We start from the raw sequence: 27,928 nt of genomic DNA, 5'->3' as shown, positions 1-27,928 counted from the left end.
TTGGTCAGTCAAAACTTTGCCCAAAGGCATCAAACAAGAATTCAAACTACAAAAGTTGAAACATAAAAATTGTAACAAAGTTGACATTGCCTAACGCCACACACGGCCAACAAATGTTCCTACTCTTTCAGGCTCACAGCAAGCTCACATCCAGTCGCCACCACCATCAAGAAATTCGTCAGGAATGGAGGTTGCAACAACACGAGTGGAGACCTCAGGATAGCGCGACCTCAAGCGTGCAAGCACCGGGTCATGCTCCTTCCTTGGCGGCAGCTTCTTGGAGGTCGACCAAGCGATCCAGCACGTCCGATCAATGGACCCAAGTGGGACATCAGCATCCTGCAAGATCCACATCGGACCTAACACACGGGTCAGCGCCTAGGACATCTGTTGAAGAACAATAATGACAGCACCAAGGCTGTCTTTAATCCGGCACAATATACATTTACAGAAGAATACCTGCAACAATTAACCACAATTAGCAAACATGGCGAGATGCCAGACAAAAAGCACGTCACAAAGGGACAAAGAAAGGGCATCCACCTCGGGCGGCCTCCTGGAGCTTGGCTATTTGGCTGTATTGATCTGACAGTTCCACCAACATGTGTTGACCGACCTCTCAGCAGGGCGGTCTCCTCGGCAATCGAAGGGCCCTCACCCTTCCCTGAAGCTTCAATCTCATCCCGGACGGACTGGATTTGTTGCCGCAGGTCAGTCTGTCTCTCTCTGATTTTGCACCATTGCCCGGAGACCGGAGGTAATGTTTTGGTTTGAATCCCCAGCGTCTCGCGTTTTCAACAACAATTCCTGGCAGGAACGGGCCTCCAAAGCACCCAACTCGGCGATGCTCCGATAATTGCTGGCCTCCTTCCAAACCAAGCTTAAGACGACGACACATCTCGTAATATTGCTCCTCGGCTGCTTCACGGCAATAACAAGCTATATCAGCAAAAAACAAGTCTAAACCAATTAAATGCCAGTAAGCAGAAGGTACTCACAGATGCAATCGGATATGGAGGCCGGCCTCCAACGCAGCAGTTCGGGCCTTCTCGCTCTCTAGCAATTGGCTCCCCCTCTCAATCTTCTTGGTCAGCAAAGCGCCGCGCTCCTGCAGGACCCTACCAGCAATGGGATCAAAAATCAATACATTTACAGGCCGGGGTCTACAACACAAGCAAGTGCACGTATCCTGTCCACAGGCAATTACGAAATATAAGCAGCACGATACGAAATATAACACGACGCAAAATAGAACACGACACGTCGGCCTAATCCAGAATGTAAAATCATCACTTAACTAACAAGCATCACAAGAGTATAATGAAAACAAAGCTAATGCATTAAAAGAAGGGAGCAAACCTTGATGAACCGAACAAAGAAAAAGCAGACTGGATAGATGGATTCCAGGCGAAACATTACGAAACTATACCCCAAATATTGTTCTTCTGTTACAGAAGATGCATAAACAATGGGGTTCCCTTGCCCGAAATTCATCATAGTAAGCTTGGTGCAGATTATTGTATCATGAATAGGATATTTAAGACCAGAACACAAAAGAGTTGCTGTTACATGCATATGCAAAAAACTAAGCTCTAAAATTTATACAGAGATGCTATTCTGTTACTAAGCTCTTAAATTTCTTCTCCCGGAACAGAGATGCCATTCTCTTGCTAAAGCTCTTAAATTTATACACAATTTTGATAGAAACATGTGAGGCGTCCCTTGCATAACTGCAACTGTAGTTTATATGAGTCTACTTTTGTGCTTCCATACACCTGTTATGAAGCATTCATCCTGACAAAAAAAAAAACAAAGGATGACATAGGACTCATCTACCAATTCTAGAACTTGTTCCTTTCTGAACCAAGCATCAACCAAAAAGTCATGTCAAATTTGAACCAAAACACATATCAAACATCATACAGAGAGAGGTCAGAGGAGAGGGGAAGAAGGATTGGGAGCAGGTCACCTAAGCAAAGTAGACCACGAGCACCAAAATCCTACATGAGGCAGCATGGTGCAGAACAAATTATCGGGATGGATGCCATACAACTTAGAAATGATGCCTGAAATGGAAAGGTTGCACAAGGCACTCAAGAATCATCTAAAGCACTTATAAATCTAAAATAATGGAATATAGACAGAAGGGAGATGAGAATGTATTCTTAAATTCATAAACCAGGAACACTAACTGGGCTTTCACATGATGCCTACACTTGAAAACCCGATGATTATTTTCTGCAGAAAAATCACAATGGAATGGTATCAATGCATCATACGGGGAAATTGCAAATCATGGGGTGGAAGTGGAGAAACCATCATATACTTTGGCATTGATAAACTCGGTTATCCCAAAAGTTTGTAAGCATGGAGCTCTTCTATCTGATCCCAAACCTGCAAAGCAATCAACAACACGAGTCAATTCATAAGCAAATCCAGAGAGAGAGAGAGAGAGAGAGAGAGAGAGAGAGAACTGGAACAGGGGCTCCAAGAGGAGGAAGAAAGCGAGGGGGGAGGCGGCTGCGCCAGTTGCTCTGCTCGCTTCTCTGCACTTACGCAGCTGCCTGGCTTCTGGTCCAAGCCACAGAGGAGCAGCCGCCATTTGAGGAGCCCTGGCTTCCCTTCATCTTCTTCAGTGCCCCGTGCTGGACAATGGGAGATATAGCCCTACCACTCCCCACCTGCTGCTCCTTGTGCCCCACGCCAGCCTCTCCTCCACCCCGCGATGTGTGCAACGCCTAGAGCTCGGGCCTCGCTACTTCATCCCCCACCGCTAGCTTAATGACCACCCCTGCTCCTCCACCCCCACAGTGAAGACCCTGTCGCCCTGGTCTTCCACGACGACAACCTGCGCCCGATCCAGGCAAAGGGCAAGCAATGGGGAGGCAAGGATGAGGAAAACGGGAGGTACAAGAGGAGGCCGGATAGGAGATGGACGTCGGCAGACGAGGGATGGAGGGACATATACGTGATTGGGGCTAGGGTTCATATGGGGTTGCACGCAAAAGCGGAGACGCCAAATACGGGCGGCACAACATGCGGCGTGTGAGGATAGGGTCGCTCCCACCCACGAAGGGCTCACCCGGCCATTAGGGAGGAAGAACGAACCCACCGGTCAGGGATATTGAAAATTAACCACGCGGTGAAAACTAGCATAACAAATCTCCGAGACGAACCAGTTAGCCAAAAGCAACTCAATCGAACGGCCAACGAAGCTTCAATCTGGGGGAGCCCTGGGAGGCTGAGTTGGCCAGCCTCATTATAGGTTAGAATGTTGATGACATGATCATGAATGGCGACGACCCTGAGTATAGTGCCTTTGTGAAGGCACGTCTTAGTGAGCAATTTCTTATGTCTAATCTTGGCCCCCTTCGCTACTTTCTTCAGATAAAGGTCTCTTCTACTTCTGGTGGATATATTTTTCTCGTCGTTGTCTATACCTGGCCATCTGTCGGGCCGGGCCTACCAAAGCCCGATGCAAAAAACCTAGGCCCAATCCCGGCCCGGCCGTCAGGCCTAAAAATCGGGTGTTTCTGTCACTACACTCTGCTCTTGTCTGACATTACATGTGCTCTTAGTATGGTGAGCGACTCTGTGAAGAATGAGCTCACCAAGCATATTGATGCTTCCTTTGTGCATGTTGTTGTGCAAGATTCAGGTTATTGCTCCTCAATATGTGCCTTCCGAGTTACAGTTGGCGGATTTCTTTAGATAGGCCCAGACTAGAGCACAACACGACTTCTATCTCTCCAAACTTGGTGTTGATCCATTATGAGTTTGGGAGGGGGAGGGGAAGGTTAAGAGTTATATATTTAGTCGTGTACCCCTTTGTATTTTGCCCGTTCTATCATGTTTTTTTTTGCATATTGTAACACACTTGCACGTTTGTGTGTAACGGCATATGGCCACCTGGAAATACAAGTTGCATATTTCCAACAGGTAATCCCTCCATGTTAATGGCCAAGGACTTCTTAGCATTTCGTCTTTTCATGTTCCTCGATTTACCATGCAACTCATTTCTGGTGGTCAAATTGTTGACTCTGGTTGTCGGGTAATTCTCGACTTTGACTCATGCTTTGTTCCAGAACGTCACACTAGTGCTCTCCTAGGTGCTGGCCCTTGGTGCCTTGACTCTTAGGGCCTCTAGGAGCTTGACTGGCTTCACCTTCCCTCCATTGCCACCATCACAAGTCTCTCCACCTCTGTTTCCTTGTCTACCAGCTCTTTTCAGCATTGCGAATCGCCTTGGTCACTTGTGTGACTCTCGTCTCTTGTCCTTCATTCGGCGTGGTCTTCTTGAAACGTGTGGGGCCTTAATGTACTGACGCGAACCATTGCCCTCTGTGTTCGTCTCAGGCACCCCCTTGGTGATTGTCAACCGTATATGGTCCTTTTGCTGATGCAGATCGCTTCGCTTTGCTCCAAGAGCTATGAGTTCCGCTCCTTGCACCATGGTCCTTGGGTCGTTACCGGTGACTACTTTATCTAGTAGGCAAGGGATAAGATTAACGCTAACCTAAAAAAAGATAGATGGTCAAATTTCACCGTTTCCTTGATGACCTTGAGCTTCGCGAGATCAACCTTGTTGGTCGGAACTACAGTTGGAGCAACGAGCTCCTTCATGCTCACCGACAAGGGCTTGCACGCCAGATCGCAACCCTCATGCTCAAGGTTGACACTGCGAAGGCATTCGGTTCAGTCTCATGACCCTTCCTCCTATGATCGCGTGGCACGCTGACATTGGCGGCAGATTCACCAAGTGGGTCTGAATGATTCTACCATGGACATCCTCAAAAGTCATCCTCAACAAGGTGCACGGAAGGCATATTCTTCACTGTCGTGGCATGTGGCAACATGACCACCTTTTGTCGTTGTTGTTTCTTCTTTTGTGCTGGTGATGCTCGACGCCTTGTTGGTCCATGTAAAGAGCGTTGTCATGTTGGAGCCATCGTGTTGGCATCGCGCGAAGCACCTCATGTCACTGTATGATGCCGACATGGTCGTCCTCCTGTCTTCGACGTGCGGCAACCTGATCTTGGTGGCGTGTCAAACTTATGAACCAACTTTGTGCTCCTTTGCGCCAAACTGCTGCAACATCGTCTAGATTTAGGTGATCAAGTTAAGCTTCGTATGTGCTTTCTCATTGCTCCTGGGCACCTACCTCAGCCTCCCCTTGTCGTGCAAGAAGATTCAAACGGTCCACCTGCGGCCTCTTCCAGACAAAGTTCTCAACTTCCTCCCCACTTGGATTGAGAATCTACTCAACATGAGAGGCTTCTCAAATTAGTGCTCTCCATCCCAGATTATCAAGCCATCGCAATAAAACTACCTCTATGGTTACTTGCGAAGATCGAGAAGTGCATTCACGCTTTCCTTCAGAGCAGGACTGACATAGTCAACGATGGGCAATGCATGGTTGCTGGAGCAAGGTGTGCTCCATGTGGAACTCAGCGGCTTCGAAATCCTTGAGTGTATCTCTCATTTGCTGGGCAGATTCCTTGTTGAGCAGGGCACACTTCCTCAGTTCTCTTGTCCTGGTGCTCATGCTCAGAATGGTGTTGCTGAGCGCAAGCATCGTCACCTTGAGGTGGCTCGTCCGTTGATGATTGTCGCCTCTCTTCTACCTCACTTTTGGGTTGAGGTAGTTTCTACTTCCACCTATGTCATCAACATTCATCCTTCCTCTGCTCTACAAGGTGACATTCCTCTCGAGCTTTTTTTTGTCGTTCTCCTAACAACTCAATGATTTCCTTTGTTTGCTTGCATTTGCTACATTCTTCTTGCCCACCCCCACCCCGCCGCCGAATGCAGCAAACTAACCGCTCAGTCTGTTGAATGCGTCTTCTTAGGTTACAGTGATCTGTCAGTCGTCAGATGCACATTTCTTAGGGTGTGACTTTAGATGAGTCTCACCCTTTATATGCCGGTGCTACATATCGACGCGCCATGACTAAGATCTTTGATGAGATAATACATAAGATTGTCGAGTGTTATGTAGATGATCTCATTGTAAAGGTGGTATCCTATGAAGAAAATCTTCAACATCTCGAAATCATACTTGACCGCCTAAGGCAACATGTTAAACCTATTGAAGTGTGCCTAGGGTTTGTCATTCGACATCGGGTAATAGAAATCGACCCAAATAAAATCAAGGCCATACTCGAAACGCCTCGCCCTCAAAACCTTAAGGACCTGCGTTCACTCGTCCATCCTCTCCTTTGGCCTCCCCCATTGAGGATATTTGTTTCCTCACTTTTTCAAATACACCTATCACTAAAGTATTTTCCCTCGTCCACCAATCCCACCGTGTCTTCCCGTAGTACTGTTGTAGACCCCACAGCATCGTCACCTGCGGCTTCCCCACCCCGTTCATTACCTGAGGCTACCTCTCCTCTCCCCTAAGGCCTCCCTATTGATTCCCCCTCATCTTCTTTACTTCATTGGTCGTCCGCGTGTTCTGGGTTCTTCTGATGAGCCATCTCCCTCTGTTGGCAACGCACCGCCTCTAGCTCAGCCTACTTATGGCTTCCAAGCTCGCCCACTTCCTCTTATTGACGCTTATGGTTAGGCTGGGGCCGCACTTCTTGAGACGACTTCTTATCTTGACGGCGTTGTTCGTGCCGAATGGCAGCATGCGACGACAGCGGAGATTGATGCTCCTGCGCGCATCGGCACGAGGGATCTCATTTCTCTTCGTCCTCGTGCTCATCTCATCACTTATAAGTGGGTCTACAAGGTTAAGCCTCTTATGGTTCTCTTGAGCATTACAAAGCTCGTCTAGTGGTGAGAACATGGTCACTCTTCGCACACTTTTTGATGTGGCTTCTGTTCGCCACTAGTCTCTCTCGCTCCCTCTCTCTCTCTCTCTCAGCTTCATGTCAAGAATGCCTACATGTAGCCACCACCCGGGTATTCTCTTCGTAATGGCATGGTCTGTTGTCTTCGTCACTGTATATGGACCTAAGCAAACCCCTCGTGCCTTGTTTGAGCGCTTTGTCTCAGTAGTGACTATGCCTGGTTTTTCGGCCAGCACTCATGATCCTTCAAGTTCTGTCCACCATTCAACTCGTGGTCGAACACTTGTTCTATATGCCAATCATCATTGGCGACAACTCTAACAACATTGCATTTGTGAAGGCTCATCATAGTGAGTTTCTTATGTCTGATATTGGTCTTCTTCGCTACTTCCTTGAGACTGAGATTTCTTCTACCTCTAATGGCTTCTTTATTTCCTAAGAGAAGTATATCTAGGATCTTCTTGCTCGTGTTGCTCTTACAGATGAGCGCACTATTGAGACTCCTATGGTTCTTTAAGAGACATTGTTCTCTTAAAGTTTGGGGACCATCTCCCTTTGCGTCGAAAGGAGGTCATCGCTACTATACTATCTTCATAGACGACTTCTCTCAACACACCTGGATATACTTTATTTCTTCTCGTAGTGATGTCTTATCCATATAAGTGTTTTGATATCATGGTTCACACTAAGTTCTCTACGCCTAGTCTTGTATTCTGTGATGACTCTGGTGGAGAATATATCTCCAAGCTGTTGCGTGGAATCCTTGCTGAGTAGGGTACTCCTACTTAGTTCTCTTATACTGGTGCTCATGCTCAGAATGGCGTGGTTGAGTGCAAGCATCGTCACCTTCTTGAGAAGGCTCATCCGTTGATGGTCACTGCCTCTCTTCCGCCACACTTTTGGGCCGAGTCTGTCTCCACTTCATCTATCTCATCGACCTTCAGCAATCCAATCCACTGCTCTGTAGAGTGGGGGTCTCCTTTTGAGCGTCTATTTGATCGTTTCCTGATTGTTCGACGCTTCAATTGTTTGGTTGTGTTTGTTGTGTCCTTGCCCCTCGTGAACGCACCAAACTTACAACAATGAGCATAAGGGATATCGTTGTTAGGATCATGTTGTGGTCTCGGATGACTATTTCTCGGGATATGGCTTTTGACGAGTCTCATCCCTTCTACCGCGTCCATCTTCCCCGGCCTTTTCAGTTGACGATGTCCGTTTCCTCACTTTTCCCGACACTCCTATCACTCTTGTTGAGCCCTAATCCATTCCTCATACTACTCCTGCTTCTATAATTATTCCAGATTCAACACCATCAACACCTATGATTTCCTCACATCGCTTATCACGGGATTCTACACCTTCATCACCGGTGGCTTGCTTGTCTTCATCAGTAGAGTTTATCTCGATGATTCTTGCTCGTATTCTTCCATATTTGCCTCGCTTTTATACACGTCATTCGCGTGTTGTGGATGCGTTTACTGATTGCCATCTTCCCCGTCTCATCCTACTTATGGCATGCGTCCTCGTCCGCTTTTGCCTGTTGACCGCCTTAGTCTTTCATGTGTTGGTGTTGTTGTTCTTGGGCCGACTTCTTATCTTGATGTTGTTCATAACAAATGGCACCTTATCATGGTAGAGGATATTGCTACTATTGAGCGCATCGGCACGTGGGATATTGTTTCTCTTCCTCCTGGTCTGTCTCTCAGCTTGATGTCAAGAATGGCTACATGTAGCCACCACCTGGGTCTCTTCCCGAGGGCATTGTTTTGTCATCTTCGTCTCTCTCTATATATATATGGCCCTAAGCAAATCCCTCGTGCCTAATTTGAGCGCTTCGCCTTAGTGGTGAATGTGGCTAGTTTTTCGATGAGAGCTCATGATCCTGCACATTCTATCCACCATTCAACTCATGGCCAAAAACTTATGTCGATCATCACTAGTGACGACTAAGTAAATTGCCTATGTGAAGGCTTGTCGTAGTGAGTTTCTTATGTATGATCTTAGTCCTCTTTGCTACTTAAGATTGAGGTTTCTTCTACCTCTAATGGCTTCTTTATTTCCTATAAGAGAAGTATATCCAGGATCTTGCTCGTGTTGCTCTTACTGATGGCGCACTGTTGAGAATCCAATGGAGTTAACGTCCACCATTGTGTCCACATCCGCTCCCTGTCAATCTGGATGGGCATCCTTTGCTTTGTTGTGGAGCAGCACCAATGGCGAGAAGGAGCTCGGACAGTCGGAGCAGAGGACACAACACAACCTAAAGTTAGAGCCAAGGGCGCATAGTAGTAGATGTGGGGTGCTTAATTAAGTGTGTGGCACAAAACTCGCAAACAAGAGAAAAACAACAAGCCGGATCAACGGTGAACAGAGAGTGCACAGGCACATGGGATGCTGGATCAAGTTCCTCTGCCACCGCCACCAGTCTCTCCGCCTTTGTTGTATTATCTTATGAGTTATTTTCAATAGTGAGATCACCTTGGGTCACTTGTGTGGCTCTCATCTCTCATCATTAGTTTGACTGGTCTTCTTGGATACGTCTCCAACCACGTATTTAAACATCAAGTTGTCGCCTTGATACACAGATCAGTTTCCTTATACTCATATTGAGACAGTGTCTCAGCGCCCTTTTGACCTTGTTCACTCTGATGTGTGGGGTCCATCTCCCTTTGCATGAATATTATCTTTATAGATGACTTCTCTCGACACACCTGGATATACTTTATTTATTCTCATAGTGAGGTCTTATCTATATAAGTGTGGTTTGCTGCCATAGTTCACACTCACTTCTCTACGCCTATTCATGTGTTCTATGACGACTCTAGTCGAGAGTATATCTGCCATAGTTCACACTCACTTCTCTATGTGTGTTTTGCATGGAGTCCTTGTTGAGAGGTACTCATGCTCAGTCTTGTCCTGGTGCTCATGCTCAGATGGCGTGGCTAAGCGCAAGCATCATAATTTCTTGAAGACGGCTCGTGCTTTGATGGTCACTACCGCTCATCCACCGCACTTTTGGGTCGAGTCTGTCTCCACTTCCATCTATCTCATCAACCTCCATCCACTACTTTGTCAGGTGGCGCTGCTTTCGAGCGCCTCTTCGATCGTTTCCTGATTATTCGACGCTTCAATTGTTTGATTGTGTTACTGTGTCCTTGCCCCTCGTGAACACACCAAACTGACTGCGAAGTCCCTTAAGTGTGTCTTCTCAGGATACAACGATAAGCATAAGGGATATCATTGTTGGGATCATGTTGGTCGTCAGATGCCTATTTCTCAGGATATGGCTTTTGATGAGTCTAGTCCCTTCTAGCCGCGTCCACTTCGACCTTTTTTTAGTGGAGGATATATCTTTCCACAATTTTCCCAACACTCCTATCACTCCAGTTGAGCCCTTATCCACTCGTCGTACTGCTCCCGCTTCTTCGATTATTGCAGATCCAACGGCATCATCCCCAATGATTTCCTCACCTCATTTACATAGGATTCTACACATTCATCGCCGGTGACTTCCTAGTTCCATCACCTGAGTTTATTCCAACGATTCCTACTCGTATTCTTCCATCTTTTCCTCACTTTGATACACGCCATCTATGAGTTGTGCCATCTTCCCCATCTCAGCCTACTTATTGTTTGCATACTCCTCCACTTCCGCGTGTTGACTACCTTGGCCGTTAGCACTGCTTTTCTTGAGTCGGCTTCTCATTATGATGTTGCTCATACCAAATGGAACCTTGCGATGGTAGAGGAGATTGCTGCTTTTGAGCGCATCGACACATTGGATATTATTTATGTTCCTCCTCGTGTTCGTCCCATCACCTGGTGGGTCTACAAGATTAAGACTCGCTATGATGGTTCTCTTGCTTGTGGCTTTCAGCAGAAGCATGGTGCTGATTATGATGAGACTTTTTGCTCCTGCAAACCATATGATCTTTGTTCGCCACTAGTTTGTGTCCCGACTTGATGTTATGAATGCCTTCCTTAATGGTGAGCTGCGTGAGGAGGTTTGCATGCACCCACGACCTAGTTATTCTGCTCCTGGTGACTTGCTTTGTCGTCTTCATCGCTCTCTATGGCTTTAAGAAAGCCCCTCATGCCCGATTTGAGTGTTCTGCCTCTGTGGTGGCTGCCGCTGAGTGAGTGCTCATGATCCTACGTTGTTTGTCCACCTTTTTGCTCTTGGTAGGACTCTTCTGCCATATGTCGATGACATGATCATCACTGGCAAAGACCCCGAGTATATTGCCTTTGTGAAGGCACGGTTTAGTAAGCAGTTTCTTATGTCTGATCTTTTGCCCTCTTTCAAGAAATATAATCCACGATCTTCTTGGTTGTGCCGCTCTTACCGATGAGCGCAATGTTGAGACTCCCATGGAGCTCAATGTTCGCCTCTGTGCTACTAAGGATGAATCTTTGTCGGATCGAACACTTTATTGTCATCTTGTTGGGAGTCTTGTCAATCTGGCTGCCACTCGCCAAGAAGAAGAAATAGAATTCATTGCCCTTGTTCGAGTGCAACTCCTCCCGAAGCGTCGTTGCTCCACCATCCTACACCCTCTACTATATGCTCTGCGGCATTGCCGTCGTGTCCAGGATGGTGGCAAACTTGCTAGCGGTGATGCCTCTCGCACGATGTCGCAAGACCCTTCATCCTCTCAAGTGCCATGAACGGACGGAGGGGATAATGTCGCCATGGCTGCTGGCATTCCCTCTCTCGGATCGTGAAGTGTTTTTTTTAATTGCTTACCACATGTGGCACAGGGTGATCGTGAAGTGTTTTGGAGTGAGACTAAGAGAAATATGGGAAATGAGATAATGGCTAGCGTATTAGGGGAATGAGGCCTAAACATAATTGTTGAGATGAGTCATAGCTACCAAAATGATTGGTGCATTCTTCTCCAAAGTAGGCCAGGCTTTTGACGCAAACAGGATCGTGTGGGATTTAGTCATACTCTATCCAGTCCGAATGATAATCTTCTTTTATTTGGCAAACTTTAACCCTTGCTTTCAAAAAATAATTTGACCCAGACACTAAATATATCATTGACCATAATTCTTTATACATCACACCATATCCTTAGTGTTAAGCTTCATGAACCAGCCAATGCAAACCAAAAGTCCAAAAAAATGGAAAAGGCTCGACAATTCACGCAACCAAAAGTCCGAACTAATGAAAAGAGCTAGGCAATCCACATATACACTTCAACACTTAGAATCTAATAACATATAAGGCAAATTTGACAAAAGAGTTAGAAATTCAATAAATGTTCACAAATTCAAAATATATGTTTGCGAATACGTAAAATGTTCACCAATTCCAAAAAAGATTGTGGATGCAAAAAATGTTCACTAATTCAAAAATATTCACGAATTCCAAAAAACTTGTGAATTCCAAAATTGTTCACGTATTCAAAACAAGTTTGCGAATTTGAAAAATGCACATGAATACAAAAAACCATTCACATATACAAGAATACATGAACTCATAAAATGTTCATGTCGAATTCAAAATATGTTTGCGGATTCTAGAACAATGTTCACAAATTTCAAAAATGTTGTCATTCTTCTCATGGGCTATCTCCCTTGACTACTACATCTTCTGTTGGCAACGCACCACCTCTAGCTCAGCCTACTTATGGCTTCCGAGCTCGCCCGCTTCTACCTATTGACCGCTATGGTTATTGCACCGCTCTTTCCGAGATGACTTATCCCGTATGGCAATATGTGATGTCATCGAGGAATGATGCTCTTGCCCGCATCGGCACGTGGAATCTCATTTCCCTTCCTCATCGTGCTCGTCTCATCACTTGTAAGTGGGTCTACAAGGGTAAGACTAATGGTTCTCTTGAGCATTACAAAGCTCGTCTAGTTGTGAGAACATGGTCATGACTAGGATGAGACATTTGCTCCTATACGGCCCAGATGACCACTCTTCACACACTTTTTGATGTGGCTTCTGTTTGCCCACATGTAGCCACCGCCTAGGTATTCTCTTTTTGATGGCATGGTCTATCATCTTCGTCGCTCTCTATATGGTCTTAAGCAAACCCCTCATGTCTGGTTTGAGCGCTTCGTCTCGGTGGTGACTATGGCTGGTTTTTTGGATGCTCATGATCCTTCACATTTTGTCCACCATTCAACTCATGGTCGAACATTTGTTCTATATGTCGATCATCAGTGCCAACAACTCTAAGTACATTGCCTTTCTAAAGGCTCGTCATAGTGAGCTTCTTATGTTTGATCTTGGTCCTCATCGCTACTTCCTTGACTGAGGTACTGAGGTTTCGTCTACCTCTAATGGCTTCTTTATTTCCTAAGAGAAGTATATCCAGGATCTTCTTGCGCGTGCTGCTCTTATTGACGAGCGCACTACCGAGACTCCTATGGTGTCAACATCCACCTTTGTGTCCACCTTCGCTCCCTACCAGTCTACATGGGCATCCTTCGCCTTGCTGCTAGTTACTATGTGAACCTTGTTGGGCGACACCAAGACTGAACACTCGAGCAACACCAATGGCGAGCACGAACACAGACAGTCGATGCATACCTAGATTATGCATGGTAAGCCGAGGACAAGGCGCTACCTAAAGCCGGGGCCGAGGGCGCACAGTAGGAAAACGTGGGGTGCTTAATCAAGTGTGTGCCACACAACCTGCAAACAGGAGAAGCACACCAAGCTAGACCGGCGGGAACGGAGAGTGCACAGGCAGATGGGATGCTATCAAGTCCCTCTGCTGCCTTCGCTGCCAGTCTCTTCGCCTCTATTGCCTTGTCTACCAGTTATTTTCAGCAGTGGCCTCATTGCCTTAGGACACTTGTGTGGGTCTCATCTCTCATCATTAGTTCAACGTGGTCTTCTTGGGTCCATCTCCGACGATGTCTTTAAACCACGAGGGTTGTCCGCTTGGTAAGCAGGTAGAGTTACCTCATACTCATAGCAAGACAGTGTCTCAGCGTCCTTTAGACCTTGTTCTCATTGATGTCTGGGGTCCATCTGCCTTTGCCTCAAAAGAAGGTCATTTCGACCTTGTTCTCTTTGATGTCTGGGGTCCATCTGCCTTTGCCTCAAAAGAAGGTCATTGCTAGTATACTATCTTTATAGATGACTTCTCTAGACAGCTGGATATCTTTTATTTCATCTAGTAGTGATAGTGAGGTCTTATCTATATAAGTGTTTTGCCGCCTTGGTTCCACTCAGTTCTCTACACCAACTCCTGTGTTCTGTGATGACTCCAATGGAGTGTATATCTCCAAGTTGTTGCGTGGAGTCCTTACTGAGCAGGGTGCTCTTACTCAGTTCTCTTATCCTGATGCTCATTCTCGGAATGGCGTGGCTGAGCGCAAGCATCATCACTTTCTTAAGGCTCATCTATTGATGGACACTACCTCTCTTCCGCCACACTTTTGGGCCGAGTCTATCTCCACTTCCATCTAACTCATCAACCTTCGGCAATCCAATCCAATGCTCTGTAGGGTGGTCTCCTTTCGAGCGTCTATTTGATCTTTTCCTGATTGTTCGGTTGTTTGGTTGGTTGGTTGTGTTTGGTTGTGTTTGTTGTGTCCTCGCCCCTCGTGAACGCACCAAACTTATTGCTCGGTCCGTTGAGTGTGTCTTATTAGGATACAACAATGAGCATAAGGGATATCATTGCTAGGATCATGTTGGTCGTCGGATGACTATTTCTTGGGATATCACTTTTATTGAGTCTCGGCCCTTCTACCCACGTCCATCTTCCCTGACCTTTTCAGTGGAGGACATCTGTTTCCATACTTTTTCCGACACTCCTGTTGAGCCCTAATCCATTCCTCGTACTGCTCTTGCTTCTCCGATTATTCAAGATTCAACACCATCATCTCCTATGATTTCCTCACCTGCTTATCACAGGATTCGACACATTTATCACCGGTGGCTTCCTTGTCTTCATCACCTAAGTTTATCTCGATGATTCTTGCTCGTATTCTTTTATATTTGCCTCTTGCCTCACTTTTATACACATCATTCGTGTGTTGTGGATGCGTCTACTAATGCGCTAACTTCCCCGTCTCAGCCAACCTATGGCCTGCGTCCTCTTCCTCTTTCACCTGCTGATCGCCTTAGTCTTTCAAACACAGGCGCTGTTGTTCTTGAAAAGACTTCTTATCTTGATGTTGTTCATACCAAATGGCACCTTGCCATGATAGATAGAGGATATTGCTATTGTTGAGCGCATCAACACGTGGGATATTGTTTCTCTTCCTCGTGTTCTTCCCATTACTTGGTGGGTCTACAAGGTTAAGACTCGCTCTAATGGTTCTCTTGAGCATTACAAAGCTCATCTTGTGACTCGTGGCTTTCAGCAGTAGCATGGCCTTGATTACGATGAGACTTTTTGCTCCTGCGGACCATATGACCACTGTTCCCGCACTTCTTGTTGTGGCCTCTATTAGTCACGGGTCCGCGTCTCGGCTAGATGTTAAGAATGTCTTTCTTAATGGTGAGTTGTGTGAGAAGGTTTACGTGCAGCCGCCACTTGGGTATTCCACATCTAGATTTCCCTATTCATGTTTTTACTGTCAAATGGAACTTCCTACCAGTTGATAGTCGAGTCACTCTTGGCACTTCGTCTTTTCATCTTCCTTCTTTTGCTCATCTTCCTTGACTTCACTACAATAATTGTCCGCGTGTTGTGGATTCTTCTAACGAGTCATCTTCGTCGACTAGTATGTCTTCTTCTGTTTGCAACACATCGCCTCCAGATCAGCCTACAGCCTACTAATGGCTTCTGAGCTCGCTAACTTCTACCTATTAACTGCTATGGTTATTGCGCTACTCTTCCCAAGAAGACTTGTTATCGTGACATTTTTGTTCATCCAGAATGGCAGCATATAATGGCATTGAATGCTCTTCCCCATGTCGGCTAGTGAAATCTCATTTCCCTTCCTCTTGCTCGTCACATCACTTGTAAGTGGGCCTACAAGGGTAAGACTGATGTTTCTCTTGAGCTTTACGAAGCTCTTCTAGTGGTGAGAAAACAAAGTCATGACTACAATTAGAAACTTGCTCATGTATAGCCCAGATGACCACTCTTCCCACACTTTTTGATGTGGCTTCTGTTTGCCACTAGTCTCTCACCTTGATGTCAAGAATGCCCACATGTAGCCACTGCCTAGGTATTCTCTTTTTGATGGCATGGTCTATCGTCTTCGTCGCTCTCTATATGGTCTTAAGCAAACCCCTCATGTCTGGTTTGAGCGCTTCGTCTCGGTGGTGACTGTGGCTGGTTTTTTGGATGCTCATGATCCTTCACATTTTGTCCACCATTCAACTCATGGTCGAACATTTGTTCTATATGTCGATCATCAGTGCCAACAACTCTAAGTACATTGCCTTTGTAAAGGCTCGTCATAGTGAGCTTCTTATGTCTGATCTTGGTCCTTGTCGCTACTTCCTTGAGACTGAGGTTTCGTCTACCTCTAATGGCTTCTTTATTTCCTAAGAGAAGTATATCCAGGATCTTCTTGTGCGTGCTGCTCTTATTGACGAGCGCACTGCCGAGACTCCTATGGTGTCAACATCCACCTTTGTGTACACCTTCGTTCCCTACCAATCTACATGGGCATCCTTCGCCTTGCTGCTGGTTGCTATGTGAACTGTCTCAATCCCACATCTCGTGTTCCCTTGTTGAGCGACACCAAAGACCGAACACTCGAGCAACACCAATGGCGAGCACGAGCACGGACAGTCGGTGCATACCTGGATTATGCACGGTAAGCCGAGGACACGGCGCTACCTAAAGCCGGGGCCGAGGGTGCACAATATGAAAACGTGGGGTGCTTAATCAAGTGTGTGCCACACAACCTGCAAACAGGAGAAGAACACCAAGTTAGATCGGCGGGATCGGAGAGTGCACAGGCAGATGGGATGCTATCAAGTCCCTCTGCTGCCTTCGCTGCCAGTCTCTTCACCTCTGTTGCCTTGTTTACCAATTATTTTCAGCAGTGGCATCATTGCCTTAGGACACTTGTGTGGGTCTCATGTCTCATCAGTTAGTTCAACGTGGTCTTCTTGAGTCCATCTTCGACGATGTCTCTAAACGAGGGTTGTCGGTAAGCAGGTAGAGTTACCTCATACTCATAGCAAGACAGTGTCTCAGCGTCCTTCATACCTTGTTCTCATTGATGTCTGGTCATTGATGTCTGGGTTTTATATGCCTTTGCCTCAAAAGGAGGCCATTTCGACCTTGTTCTCTTTGATATCTAGGGTCCATCTGCCTTTGCCTCAAAAGAAGGTCATTGCTAGTATACTATATAGATGACTTCTCTAGACAATTGGATATCTTTTATTTCTTCTAGTAGTGATAGTGAGGTCTTATATCTATATAAGTGTTTTGCCACCTTGGTTCCACTCAGTTCTCTATGCCAATTCATGTGTTCTGTGATGACTCCGATGGAGGTGCTCTTACTCAATTCTCTTATCCTGGTGCTCATGCTCAGAATGGCATGGCTGAGCGCAAGCATCATCACTGTCTTAAGGCTCATCTATTGATGGACACTACCTCTCTTCTGCCACACTTTTGGGCCGAGTCTATCTTCACTTCCATCTAACTCATCAACCTTCGACAATCCAATCCACTGCTCTATAGGGTGGTCTCCTTTCAAGCGTCTATTTGATCATTTCCTGATTGTTCGGCGCTTCAATTGTTTGGTTGTGTTTGTTGTGTCCTTCTTGCCCATCATGTTGTTTCTCTTCCTCGTGTTCTTCCCATTACTTGGTGGGTCTACAAGGTTAAGACTCGCTCTAATGGTTCTCTTGAGCATTACAAAGCTCATCTTGTGACTCGTGGCTTTTAGCGGTAGCATGGCCTTGATTACGATGAGACTTTTTGTTCCTGCAGGCCATATGACCACTGTTCATGGACTTATTGTTGTGGCCTCTATTTGTCACGGGTCTACGTCTTGGCTTGATGTTAAGAATGTCTTTCTTAATGGTGAGCTGTGTGAGGAGGTTTACGTGCAGCCGCCACTTGGGTATTCCACATCTAGATTTCCCTATTCATGTTTTTACTGTCAAATGGACTTCCTACCAGTTGATAGTCGAGTCACTCTTGGCACTTCGTCTTTTCATCTTCCTTCTTTTGCTCATCTTCCTTGACTTCATTACAATAATTGTCCGCGTGTTGTGGATTCTTCTAATGATTCATCTTCCTCGACTAGTATGTCTTCTTCTGTTGGCAACACATCGCTTCCAGATCAGCCTACAGCCTAATAATGGCTTCTGAGCTCGCTAACTTCTGCCTATTAACTGCTATGGTTATTGCGCTACTCTTCCCAAGAAGACTTGTTATCGTGACATTTTTGTTCATCCAGAATGGCAGCATATAATGGCATTGAATGCTCTTCCCCACGTCGGCTAGTGAAATCTCATTTCCCTTCCTCTTGCTCATCACATCACTTGTAAGTGGGCCTACAAGGGTAAGACTGAAGTTTCTCTTGAGCTTTACGAAGCTCTTCTAGTGGTGAGAACAAAGTCATGACTACAATTAGAAACTTGCTCCTGTATGGCCCAGATGACCACTCTTCGCACACTTTCCGTTGTGGCTTCCGTTCGCCACTAGCCTATCTCTCAACTTGATGTCAACAATGCCTACATGTAGCCACCACCTGGGTATGCTCTTCCAGATGGCATGGTTTCTCGTCTTCGTCGCTCCCTATATGGTCTTAAGCAAACCCCTCACGTGCCTGATTTAAGCGCTTCATCTCAGCAATGAATGCGGCTGGTTTTTAGTGAGTGCTCATGATCCTGCACATTCTGTCCACCAACCAACTTGTGTCTAACACTTGCTCCATATGTCGATCATCACTAGGGACAACTCTTACATTGCCTTCGTGAAGGCTCGTCATAGTGACTTTTCTCATGTATGATCTTGGTCCTCTTCACTGCTTCCTTGAGAATGAGGTTTCTTCTACCTCTGATGGCTTCTTTGTTTTCTAAGAGAAGTATATCCAGGATCTTCTTGCTCGTGCTGCTCTTATTAACGAGCGCACTGTTGAGACTCAACGTCCACCTTTATGTCCACCTCCGCTCCCTGCCAGTCTGGATGGGCATCCTTTGCCTTGTTGTGGGTTGCTATGTGAACTGTCTCAATCCCACATCCCGTGCTCCCTTGCTGGGCGACACCATAATCGCACGCTCGAGCAACACCAATGGTGAGCAAGAGCTTGGACAGTCGACGCGTACCTGGATTATGCACGGCAGGCCGAGAACAGGCGCTACCTAAAGCCAGGGCCAAGGGCGCACAGTAGGAGAACGTGGGATGCTTAATCAAGTGCGTGCCACACAACCCGCAAACAGGAGAAGCACACCAAGCCGGATCGGCAGGTAACGGAGAGTGCACAAGCACGTGGGATGCTGCACCAAGTAACTCTGCTGCCACTGCTGCCAGTCTCTTCACCTCTGTTGCCTTGTCTACCATCTGTTTTCAGCGGTGGCATCATCGCCAGGAGTCACTTGTGTGGCTCTCATCTCTCATCCTTAGTTTGACGTGCCTTCGATCCATCTCCAACGATGTCTCTAAACCGCCAGGGTTGTCAGCTTGGTAAAGAGGTACAGTTACCTTATGCTCATAGCAGTTACCTTATGCTCATAGCGAGACAGTGTCTCGGCATCGTTTCGGCATTGTTCTCTTTTATGTCTGGGGTGCATCTCCCTTTGCCTCAAAAGGTCATCGCTAGTATGCGGACTTTGTAGATGACTTCTCTCAACACATCTGGATATACTTTATTTCTTCTCGTAGTGATGTCTTATCTATATAAGTGTTTTGATGCCATGGTTCACACTAAGTTCTCTAAGCCTAGTCTTGTATTCTATGATGACTCTGGTGGAGAATACATCTCCAAGTTGTTGCTTTGAGTCCTTGCTGAGCAGGGTACTCTTGCTCGTTCTCTTATCCTGATGCTCATGCTTAGAATGGCGTGGTTGAGCAGAATGGCGTGGTTGAGCGCAAGCATCATCGCCTTCTTGAGACGACACGTTAGTTGATGGTCACTGCTCTATCTTTCGCCGCGCTTCTCAGTCAAGTCTGTCTCCACTTCCATCTATGTCATCAACCTTCAACAATCCATTTCCTACACGGTGGCGCTCCTTTGGAGCGTCACTTTGATTGTTTTCTAATTATTTAGCGCTTCAATTGTTTGGTTGTGTTTGCTATGTTCTTCTTTCCCCTCGTGAACGCATCAAACTAACTGCTCGGTTTTTTTAAGGGTCTTCTTAGGATATTGCAATGAGCATAAGGAATATTGTTGTTGAGATCACACCGATCGATGAATGCCTATTTCACGGTATACGATTTCGACTAGTCTCGTCCCTTCTACACGCATTCATCTTCCTCGACCTTTTCAGTGAAGGATATCTCTTTCTACAATTTTCTCGACCCTCCTATCATTCCTATTGATCCCTTATCCATTCGCTTCTCCGATTATAACAGATCCAACGTCATCATCTCCTATGATTTCCTGGCCTCGCTTATCACAGGATTCTACAGCATCACCGTCTCCAGCACCACCTGAGTTTACCCCGATGATTCCTCCTCATGGTCATCTATCTTTTCCTCACTTTTATACTCGTTGACCGCGTGTTGTGCATGTGTCAACTGATGTGCCATCTTCCCCGTCTCAGCCTACTTACGGCTTGCCTTCTCATCTGTTTCTGCCAATTGGCCGCCCTAATTTTTCAAGCGCTCACATTGTTGTTCTTGAGCCAATTTCTTGTCGTGATGTTGCTGCTTATCCGAAATGGCAATTTGCGATGGCAAAGCAGATTGTTGCTCTTGAGCGCAGCGACACGTGGTATCTTGTTTCTCTTCCTCTTTGTGTTCGTCCTGTCACTTGTAAAGAGTCTACAAGGTTAAGACTCGCTCTGATGGCTCAATGGTTCCGTTGAGCGTTACAAAACTCGTCTTGTGGCTCGTGGCTTTCAGGAGGACCATGGTCTTGGTTACAAAAAGACTTTTTGCTCATGTGAACCATATGACCACTGTTCGCACATTCGCCACTTATCCGTATCTCAACTTGATGTTAAGAATGTCTTTCTTAATGGTGAGCCACGCGAGGAGGTTTAAATGCAGCCACCACCGCTATTTTGTTCTTTGCGACATGCTTTGTCGTCTTCGTCGCTCTCCATGGCCTCAAGCAAGCCCACAAGACTGGTTTGAGCGTTTTGCCTCTACGGTGGCTGCAACCAGCAAGTGCTCATGATCATGCGTTGTTTGTCCACCTTTCTGCTCTTGGCCGGACTCTTCTTCTATAAGTTGATGACATGTTCACCACTAGCAAAGACGCAGAGTATATTGCCTTTGTGAAGGCACGTCTTAGTGAGCACTTTCTTATGTCTGATCTTGACCCACTTTGCTACTTTCTTAGGAGTAAGGTCTCTTCTTGGTCAAGAAAAGTAATCCAGGATCTTGCTCATGTTGCTCTTACTGATGAGCGCACCGTTGACTCCCATGTAGCTCAATGTTCACCTCCGTGCTATTGATGGTGACCCTTTGTCAGCTCCGACACGTTATCGTCATCTTGTTGGGAGTCTTCTAACTATCACTCACCCGGATATCTCCTATCATGTCCATATTTTGAGTCAGTTCGTCTCTTCACTATAGTTATCTTCTTCGTGTTTTTTGATTATTCGTGGCACAATCCCTCATTGTATAGTCTTTCCCATTCCTGTTCATTACAGCTCCCAGGCATATTGAGATGCTATGTGGGCTAGTGATCCCTTGGATTCGTTGTTCACTTTCTGCTTACTGTGCATTTCTAGTGGTTCTCTGATTGCTTGGAAGAACCAGACTGCAGTGCCCGTACGAGTGCACCTCCTCTTGCAACGTCGGCACGCCACCATCCAGCTCTACCCTCCACTATATGCTCTATGGCATTGCTGCCACGGCTCAGATGGTGGCAAACTCGCTAGCGCTAATGCCTCTCGGACAATGTCGCAAGAGCCTTCATCCTCTCAAGTGGCATGAATGGCCGGGGTACAATGGTGCCATGGCCGCTGGCATTCCCTCTCTCGAATCGTGAAGTGAATAAGAGAAATAGTCTAGCGTATTAGGGGAATGACGCCAAAATGGTTGAGATGAGTTAGGCTCACTACCAAAATGGTTGATGTATTCTTCTGCAAAGTGGGCCATGTTGAGATGAGTTAGGCTCACTACCAAAATGGTTGGTGTATTCTTCTCCAAAGTGGGCCACGTTTGCATAACACGACCAAGTGGGATATAGTCATATACTCTATCAAACCCAAATGATAATCTTCTTTTCTCAATAAACTTTAACCCGACTTTCAGATAATAATTTGACCCAAACACTAGACATAGCATTGACCATAATTTTTTATACATCACACCATATTTTTAGAATCTACTAACATGTAAGTCGTATAAAAAAGGAATAAATCTAGGCATGTAATTTACATGTAACCATTATATTATATTGTTTTAGAAATCCTAGGTAGGTCTCACTAGATGTCTAGACCCATGTCTATACTCTACAACCCTGTACATTTGTAAACAGAAGGGTGTGGTTTAATTTATCACCATCGTCTAGACGGTAATCTCTATTTGTGCATTACATGATGGAAAATACAACAATCTCTGAACTTTGTCAAAAACTTACCGAAGTAAATGTAACTCAATAAACAATTGTGTTTGAGATTTCAAAAGATATAATGATAAGTTGTTTAACAAATATGCATGCAAGCTGTATCATGCTTATCGAGTGAACAAAACAAATATTAGGATAGATACTACGAAATAGAATGCATACCAATACGAATACAACCACCACTGGCTCCATCACGGAATGTTGCGTGATAAAAGCCCGCCATGCTAACTCAGTAGCTTCCTCAACTAACACGTTGAATTTGTAACTGAAATGTAAAACACGAACATAAGGGATGCAACTTCAAGATAATATGAACAGTGAGAAAGCAACGTATAGAGGTATAACAGAACATACCCCTCATCCAAGATACCATAAGCATACAGAGAGTTAGAGAACCGGCTTCCCTTGAGCCTTGCACTCTCGCTTATCAACATAGTATCAAGTCCGGACCCTAGAAAAAGGGTAGAATTGTTAAGCATATACCTAAGTACATCTTAACGACACTAAAATATGTCAAAGGGCCACTCACGGTTCCATCAAATCCAACAATCATTGTACCAATTGGAAGTACCATCCCGCCATATATGAAAATAAAGGATATTAGCCAAAGTCTTCAAAGAACCAGCAATAGAGATTCTTTGCTTGTTCACGAGCTCATGGAGCTCATGAACCTCTGAAGGAAGAAACTACTGTTATGCTTACTATCTTTTACTATCAAAGGGGAGTACGGTTGTGATGGTAGGTCATGGTACGTCTATTCGCATGTTCGTGTGTCGCTTCCTCCTCTCTCAACCAAATTCTCACTGACAAGTGGACCCGCCCGCTCTCTTCCCAGCCTCATCGACTCGCTCGACCCAATCTGATTTATTCTTCCTCTCGTGAAGAGCAAGCACGACCAGCTAGGGTTACTATCTCGTTCAGTCATCGCCGCCTCGCATCACTGCCCTGGTCGCTATCGGACACACCAACCAAGAACTGCATTGTCGAACACAAGCCTAGGTCGCCCTCGTTTGTACATGCAAGATGTAGCTCGCCACCTTCTATGTCATGTACGACCTTCATTTATACCTGCTTCCTACCGCATCGAACAGTGGCACCGCAGCAGGACTCCGAGTGCAGCAGCTACTCCAGTTGTACATGAGCCATTGGGTCAAGATTCTTGGAGTTCGCATGGTCTGTGCTTGCGCGGCCGCCGAAAGGGTGGAAAAGTAGATTTGTTAAGGCTTCCATGGTGTTTGTCTTCAATACCAACGTATTCTTTCTCATCACTAAGCTTTTCTCTCGCTCACTAATTGTTTCTTGCACTATATGGCCAGATCTAACTTCTTCATTTATCCATGATTTTTCTTTAAAGTCCGTCGACTAAATGTACAAGAGCTTGGCGGCTCTTTTCTAGCTGCAGCTAAAACTTTATATTAAAGTAAGCTTTAGTTGTGTTGGTTTCTTGTTCATAGAAACCAGCGGCAAGAAATAAGGCTAGAGCCACGGCAACATCAACCAAGTTTATGAGCATGTACCTGTACCCTCCTGTATGGCAGTTGATCCACCTTACATGAAGATTAAAGTCATCTACATCAATATATTAATTTTGCTCCTGGTATGCATTTCTTGGAGAAATCTTAGGGCAAATATTTTATTATTTTTGCTGTCTTCAGAAACCTTGGAGAAATTTGGTGTAGGCACTTTCAGTTCTATTACGTCCATCCCAAAAAGTATGTCTTAGATTTATGTAGATACGGATGAATCTAACACTAAAACATGTCTAGATACATTTGTATTTAGACAAATCTAAGACAAGCTTTTTGGGACGGGGGGAGTATAACATAGTTGAATCTAAATTTACTACAATTAGCATTGTAATCACAGCGGTGGGCTAATTCTGTAAGGAAATGCAATGATGTAATGTTCTTGGTTAAACTTCAGTTCTGTATATACTCCCTCCGTCCCAAAGTAAGTGCCGCTGATTTAGTACAAAGTTAGTGACAATTATTTTGGGATGGAGGGAGTGCTTAGTAATGCAAATTCAAGAATGTTGCAGGCATGTCGTCATTGAAGTTTTGATACATATTTTGCTTATGCGTATTTAACATTAACAGAGTTACTAACATTGTTTCGATATTTCGTCAGTAGAAGACTGGATTATGTCTACAACCAATGCGCATCAATGCGATCCAAAAATAGGCAATTCGAGGTGGATTTCACTTGTGGTAGCACACAGTTCAGATAGCAACGCAGGACTTATAGTCACAGATAGATTGTCGTGGAAAACTCAATTGATGGGATATAGGATTCACATCGGTGCAGATTGCCGAGTACCATGCAAATGAAATGTTGGTTGCAAAATTAATGATCTGCCTCTTTGTCGAGGTAAAACTGATAAGAGTTCAACTCGAGAAATATTTTTTCCATCGATCTTTTAGTCTAGCAAGTAAAAAAAAATCCGTCATTCTTTTAGCTTGATGTAAACAATATAATTGTTTGTGCAGCCACAAGTATGCTACCTTCCCTTTCGTAAACAGATGTCGAACTACCAAACATGCAGTAAAAAAGATGTAAGTTTGACTATTACAATATAAAAGATGTTCACATTTGCAAGATAAATGTTATTTTAGATTATCATGTCCTGTAAATTATTCCCTCAGTCCCATAATATAAGATCATTTTGCAAGCTAAAACACCTTGCAAAATGATCTTTTATATTATGGGATGGAGGGAGTACAAAACTATTTCTGACCAAGAGAGAGATATGTGAAACTCATGATTTAGCTCACTTAATATCACAAAATTATTTTAGGAGAGACCATCTAGCGTACTTCTCAATTGTGGTATTGGTCGTGCTATTATTTCATGAGTTTATTTTGATGTCTAATTATTTCTTTTAAAATTAAAATCAATATTATGGGTAGCAGCACATTCACTGCTGATGCAAGAACATTCCAGCTTGCCTGAAGAACAAAAAGTTCCATTATTTTGTGAGTCTATACAACTTTTACTTGCATTATATTAAACTTCATGTGAATTTGCATCATTTGCACCCCAATCCTTACAGAATATATACCTATACTAACTGCCCACCCCAAGAAAATTCACACGCTAATTATAAAATAAAAAGATCTGAATAATTTTTTTTGCCCATACAAGATAGTTCAAGTGTAATCAACTGTACATAGACCGTACATTATCAATCTATATGCAGATGAAGAAGACAAGACTTGCACTCAGTCCTGCTTGGTCCCTTTTGTTTGTGCCACATCCATTGGAAGTGAGTTTTTAGCTGTCTTTCTTTGTGATAAAATGTGAAAGATTCAAATCCGATGTTGATATCATTTCTTTCCGGAATGATACTTTACTTTGCTGGTCTTTTTCACCTATTGTCTCACATGATGAATATCTAGAGCATACTTAGATTTGCTATTTGTGTATTTTGTTTTTGTAGACTTAGTAAGAGCACAGAGAAATAATACTTAAATAGTGTAGGTTGAAATATAATTGACAGAAGGTCTTATATTAGTAGTTAAAATCATTTTGTGGTAGTTGCAACTTGGTAATTATGATATTCAATAAACTTTCACTACAAGAAGTTTATGGTTACAATTAAAATGAACCGCCACATCCAAGCACGGTCACCACAACTGGTGTGAGATAATGGCACTGCAATTGGTGGCTCAGCTATTGTGAGGTTGTGATATGTTTTTCTCTGTTGTACACTAGAACCTAAGCAGAAGTTCTTCACACCCAAATCAAGTTGGTTTGAGATTTCATAGAAGTATGAACCACTGCCCTGAATTACTATATATGAAAATGTACATGCCCTGGTACGCAAGAGTAAAGAAACACACCCCTGACCACCAAATTGTCCTCCCAGAGATAATCAACGGACAAAGGAATCAGATGTCACTAGTAGATCTATAAACATCCCGACCCTAAACCACGCATCCACGCCAGCAAATCGAATCCCCGCAGCACCAAACCCTAGCACAAATGCGAGGCCAAGGGACAGGGGACTCACATGTGTACCCGCCCATGCTGGCCCGGGAGTCGGCGGCGACGATGACGCCTTGTCGGAGATGAAGGAGAGCGTGGTCGTCCCCTTCTTGTTGGTCGCCTTGTGGAACCCATCGAACTGCCACCGGGAAACGAAAAAGGGGCGCAAATGGATCAGAGGCCGGCGGGGAGAAAGGGGGATTGACGGAGGGTAAGGCTCACGCACGTGGTTGCAGGTGGGGAACTGGAGGGCGAGCTGGTCGGCGGAGAAGAGGCCGCCGAAGTCGTCGCTGCCGGCCGCGGCGGCGCCGAAGTGGTTCTTTAGGGCGGAGAGGTTGGGAATTCGAGGGCGAGCTGGTCGTCGGTGTCGGCGGAGAAGAGGCCGCCGAAGTCTTCGCTGCCGGCCGCGGCGGTGCCGAAGTGGTTCTCGACGGCGAGGATGTGTAGCGGCGGAGGCGATCAATTGAGATTTCTTCTCTTTTCCTCCTCGCGTCGGTCTCCCCCTTCCTTTTCTTGCGGCAGGCCTTGTCTCGCACGAGAGGCCCTGCTTATGGAGGGATTCGGCCGGGCTGTGCGGCCCGACTTTGGATACCGTCTCAACCATAGGCCGCGGCCCATAAGCGGGAGGGGTGGTTCGCTCCCAGCAGAGCATTAAAATTCTCAAAAACCCCTCAAAAAAATTAAAATTCTCAAAAAAAAAATTCTTCTAAAAAAAGCAGATCATTAAAAAAGGGAATCAGTTACAATCAGCCAATCACGCGTTAAGTTCCGCCACATGGGCAGCCGTCAGCTCCGAGTTTGGTCAGCAACGCACAACCTCTAATCATCTGGCCAGGTCATTCACCACTTACGCGTGCCTCTGCCACCCAGACACTTTTTCTACTTAAAAAAGTCAACTTTTTTTTAGAGATTACTAGTAAGCGTGACGTTGTCTCAAAAAAAAACTAGTAAGCGTGATGTGCAACATATTCAAAAATTATCCTGGGGAAGCCAATCGAGTCACACATGAAATTGCCAAGCATAGCTATGAGAACTATATTTACGAGATCAATCGAAGATTTCTGGAGCTGGCACTTCGATAAGCATAGAGTTTTCTTAGTGAAATCAAGTAAGTATGAATGTTCTTATGGAGGCTCTCTAAACATTCGTTACCTAAAGAAGATGTCGAGCTCATAGGCACATGTCTGATTCTTCTTCTTGTGGATTGTGTGGCTCACTGGACTCCTGGAGACACTTCTTGATCAATTGCACAACGGCGAGATGCATTTGGGCTATAGTTGATGAGGAAATGGCTCGGGCCTTGGTTTCTATAGCTGAACCAAGTGCCAAACTGTGGCTTTTTATTGTGTTGGAATCATTATCGCGTGAGAAATTTGTACTTCTTAAAGTAATTCTTTGGGCAATTTGGTCTGCTCGGTGCAGGGCCATCCATGAGGGGATTTTTCAGTCTTCCCAGGCGACATCATCCTTCATCACGGGATTCATAGGGGATCATGATGTCCTTAAGGTAACAC

At 45.2% G+C, this 27,928-nt stretch overlaps 1 pseudogene across 1 annotated transcript; it reads right to left on the bottom strand.

Moving 5' to 3' along the window:
* LOC125545846 (uncharacterized) lies at positions 1-27,018 on the bottom strand (annotated as a pseudogene). The gene is made up of 7 exons (XR_015599375.1): positions 26,641-27,018; positions 26,440-26,553; positions 22,785-22,881; positions 22,593-22,695; positions 999-1,108; positions 544-921; positions 1-459 (listed from the first exon to the last, which is right to left on the bottom strand). The product of XR_015599375.1 is annotated as an uncharacterized LOC125545846 (transcript).
* Positions 27,019-27,928: the final 910 nt, after the last annotated feature.

This window comes from Triticum urartu, chromosome 3A (genome assembly GCF_056163025.1).
Source record: "Triticum urartu cultivar PI428250 chromosome 3A, HENAU_Tu73, whole genome shotgun sequence".
Classification (NCBI taxonomy): Eukaryota; Viridiplantae; Streptophyta; class Magnoliopsida; order Poales; family Poaceae; genus Triticum; species Triticum urartu.
This window is presented reverse-complemented; position numbering and strand designations above follow the sequence as displayed.